The sequence below is a fragment of the Elephantulus edwardii genome, unplaced genomic scaffold (assembly GCF_000299155.1).
Source record: "Elephantulus edwardii isolate Elephantulus edwardi_28Jun2011 unplaced genomic scaffold, EleEdw1.0 scaffold00158, whole genome shotgun sequence".
In the NCBI taxonomy this organism is placed as follows: Eukaryota; Metazoa; Chordata; class Mammalia; order Macroscelidea; family Macroscelididae; genus Elephantulus; species Elephantulus edwardii.
In genome coordinates, this window is record NW_006399908.1 from 1426540 (window position 1) to 1430381 (window position 3842).

The window sequence follows — 3842 nt, forward strand, 5'->3', positions numbered from 1 at the left end:
TATGTACAACAGCCCTAAACTTTGCTCTGTCCTGTGCCAGTCGCACCGTCTCCGATACTCCCATCCCGATTACCCCATTCACTGAATCAATCCACCTCATAGGGGGCCTTCCCCTTTTGCGCTGTCCCTCCACCCTACCAAGCATGATGTCCCTCTCCAAGGACCTGTCCCTCCTTGCAACATGTCCAAAGTATGTTAAACGGAGCCTTAGAATTCTGGCCTCCAAGGAGCAACTGGGTTTGACCCTTTCCAGGATGAGTCTGTTTGTTTTCCTAGCAGTCAATGGTACTTTCAATACTCTTCTCCAGCACCACAGCTCAAAGGCATCAATTCTCCTATCCTCCTTAGTCATTGTCCAACTCTCTCATGCATAACAAGTGATAGCAATGACCTTAGTCTCCAGAGAGACATCATTGCTCTTCAGTACTTTGGAGAGGTCCCTAACAGCCGACTTTCCCATGGCAATATGTCTTCTAGTTTCCTGGCTGCTGGTGCCGAGAGTGTTGACTGTGGAGCCAAGCAAACTAAAGCTGTGAACAATCTCAATCTCTTTAACATCCATCCTGATGCTGCCAATTGGCCCAGTGGTGAGATCTTTGTCTTCTTGACATTGAGCCTCAATCCATATTGGAGGCTGCAGTCCTTGACCCTCTGCAGCAAGTGCTTCAGGTCCTCCTCACTTTCTGCAAGCAGGGTTGTGTCATCTGCATAACTCAGATTGTTGATAGATCTTCCACCAATCTTGACCCCACATTTCTCCTCATAGAGATGGTATAACCAAATGTTTATTCCCAGTCCATAGGTTTTCTTTTCACCCTGTTGGAAAACGTTCTTTATGTGCACAGATACTTAATCTTTAGAAGGTCCCATGCATCAATTTTATCCTCTTTAGATTGTGTATTTCTGGTTGTATTTGGCAGTCACTTCATACCTTGGAATAGCACTTCAAAGCTTGATCCCAGTTTGTCTCTTAAGGACGTTAGGGTTTTGGACTTTACTCCGAGGTCTCTGATCCACCTTGAGTTGATTTTTGTGTATGGTGTGAGATGTGGATCCTGATTCAGCTTTCTGCACGTGGAAGTCCAGTTTTGCCAGCACCGTTTGTTGAAGAGGTTATCATTTCCCCATTTGATAGCTTTGATTTCCTTGTCAAATATCAGTTGGCCATAGACAGCTGGGTCTATTTCTGGGTTGTCAATTCTGTTCCATTGGCCGATGTGCCTGTCTTTGTATCAGTACCATGCTGTTTTGGTTACTATTGTTAGGCTTTGAGGTCAGGGAGTGCTATGCCTCCAACCTCATTTTTGTTTCTCAGAAGTGTTTTGTTTATTCAGGGTCTCTTGTCTCTCCAAATAAATGTGATCATTTCCCTTTCCATCTCCTTGAAAAAGAAATTTGGTATCTGGATTGAGATTGCATTGAATATGTAAATTGCCTTTGGTAGAATTGTCATTTTTACCATATTGAGTCTTCCTGTCGTTGAACAGGGCACATTTTCCCATTTCTTTACGTCTTTTATTGTGTCTTTCAGAAATGCTCTGTAGTTTTCTTTCTACAGGTCTCTTGTATCTCTAGTTATGTTCACTCCCAAGTATCTCAATTTGTGGTTGGCTATTGTAAATGGTATTGCTTTTTTATTTCCTTGTCTCTGAGTTCTCTTTGTTACTGTAGAGGAATCCTATTGATTTTTGGATATTGATATTATATCCTGCCACTCTACTAAATTGGCCTATTAACTCTAACAGGTTTTTTTTTCTTCTGTTTTATTATTTTTTTTTTCAGTCTTGAGGGTTTTCTGTGTATCATCTGCAGACAGTGACAATTTAACTATTTCTTTGCTGATCTGGATGCCTTTTATTTCCATCTCTTGTTGTATTGCTATAACAAGCACTTCCAATACAATATTGAAAAGAAGTGGCGACAATGGGCATCCTTGTCTGGTCCCTGTTTGCAAGGAAAATGTTTTTAGTCTTTCTCCATTAAGAATGATGTTGGCGCTCGGTTTTGCATATGTACTTTTCACTATGTTGAGGAAGTTCCCTTCTATTCCGTTTTGCTGAATATCTATCAGGAAGCATTGTTGGATTTTGTCAAATGCCTTTTCTGCATAAATTGCTAAGATCATATGGTTCTTTTTATTTACTTTGTTAATATAGTGAATTACGTTGATTGTTTTTCATATGTTGAACTATCTCTGCATACCTGTTCTGAACCCCACTTGGTCATGTTGAATTATTTTTTTATGTGCTTTTGGATTCTATTGGCTAGGATTTTGTTAAGGATTTTTGCATCTATATTCATCAGAGATATTGGTCTGTAGTTTCCTTTCTTGGTAATATCTTTGCCTGGTTTTAGTATTAGGGTTATGCTTACTTCATAGAATGACTCTGGAAATGTTCTTTCTTTTTCAATTTTTAAAATAATTTAAAATGGGTGATAAATCTTCTCTGAATGTTTGGTAGAATGCAGCTGTTAAGTCTAGGACTTTTCTTATGGGGAAGTCTTTTTATGACCTTTTCAATTTCTTCTCTTCTAATGGGTCTGTTCAACTGTTCTATGTCTCTCCTTGTTAATCTGGTTAGGGGATGTGTTTCAAGGAATTTGTCCATTTCCTCTAAGTTTTTTTTTAATTTATCAGAGTATAGGTTTTCATTGTATTCTGGTATTATCAATTTAATTTCTTCTGGTTCTGTTGTGATGTCATCTCTTAATCTACTTATCTGTGTCTTGTCTTTTCTTTCTTTTGTTAAATTTGTCAGTGGTTTGTCAATTTTATTGACCCTTTCAAAAAACCTGCTCTTGGTCTTATTGATGGTTTCAACTGTTTTTCTATTGTGGGTTTTTTTTTCCTCATTGATTTCAACTCTTGTTGATCTTTCTCTGTTTGCTGAAGGTGTTGAATTAGATCCTTGCTGCTGCTTCTTTCTTCCTTTTTTTTTAATGCATGTGCTTACTTCTATGAGGGACCTCTCCAAATTACTGAGGAGTAATGATGTCAGTTTGATGATTAAGGTATATCTGATGAGGTCTTTCCAGTCGCTTGCCATGCATCTGAGAGCTAAACAATGAATTAATAGGGATGACAGGAGAAGAACTGATGCCTTTGAGCTGTGGTGCTGGAGAAGAACGCTGAATATCTCATGGACTGCCAGAAGAAAAAATAAAGATGTCTTGGGGAGGATGCAGCTGGAACGCTCTTTGGAGGCAAAGATGATGAGGCTTCACCTCACATACTTCAGGGACAATGGTAGGAGGGGCTGTTCCCTGGAGAGGGACACGATGCTTAGAAGGTTGGAGGATTGGCGAAGGAGAGGAAGATCCTTGACCAGGTGGATTGACATGGTGACTGCTGTAATGAGCTCTATCTAGTATGTCAGGAAGTTCAAGGATGGTACAGGATAGGATGGAGTTCAGACTCATTGTTCAGAGGGTTGCTATGAGTACTTGACTCAAATGGCACCATTCATAATATTTACTGTTAATAGATGGCAAGTGGTGTCATTCAAGGAATAAAGAAAGATGGACTATGTGCTTTGATTTGTAATTAAGGTTCTTCATCCAAACAGTCCTTCTTTTTTCCAGTACCCCTGAATGACTCTTCAAGATTTCATGGAAAGGATGATAACCTTTTACTGATGAAAGGCTTCTAATCTTATTCGGTTTGGATCTTCTGGATGTCTTAAGGCAATTCCATTACGAAGAAGCTGCTCAATATAAGGTGGCCAAAAGGAATCTCTAATTTTGACATATGGATCATGTGGCACATCAAATAATCTATAAGCATCTCTAATATTTCATGCAACTCGAGGTTTGACTCCTTGATTATAGCAACTCGAGGTTTG

At 39.4% G+C, this 3842-nt stretch overlaps 1 pseudogene; it reads right to left on the bottom strand.

Moving 5' to 3' along the window:
- Nucleotides 1-3629: 3629 nt before the first annotated feature.
- The window catches only part of LOC102846846, a 15101-nt pseudogene continuing 14888 nt past the window's right edge, over nt 3630-3842 (bottom strand).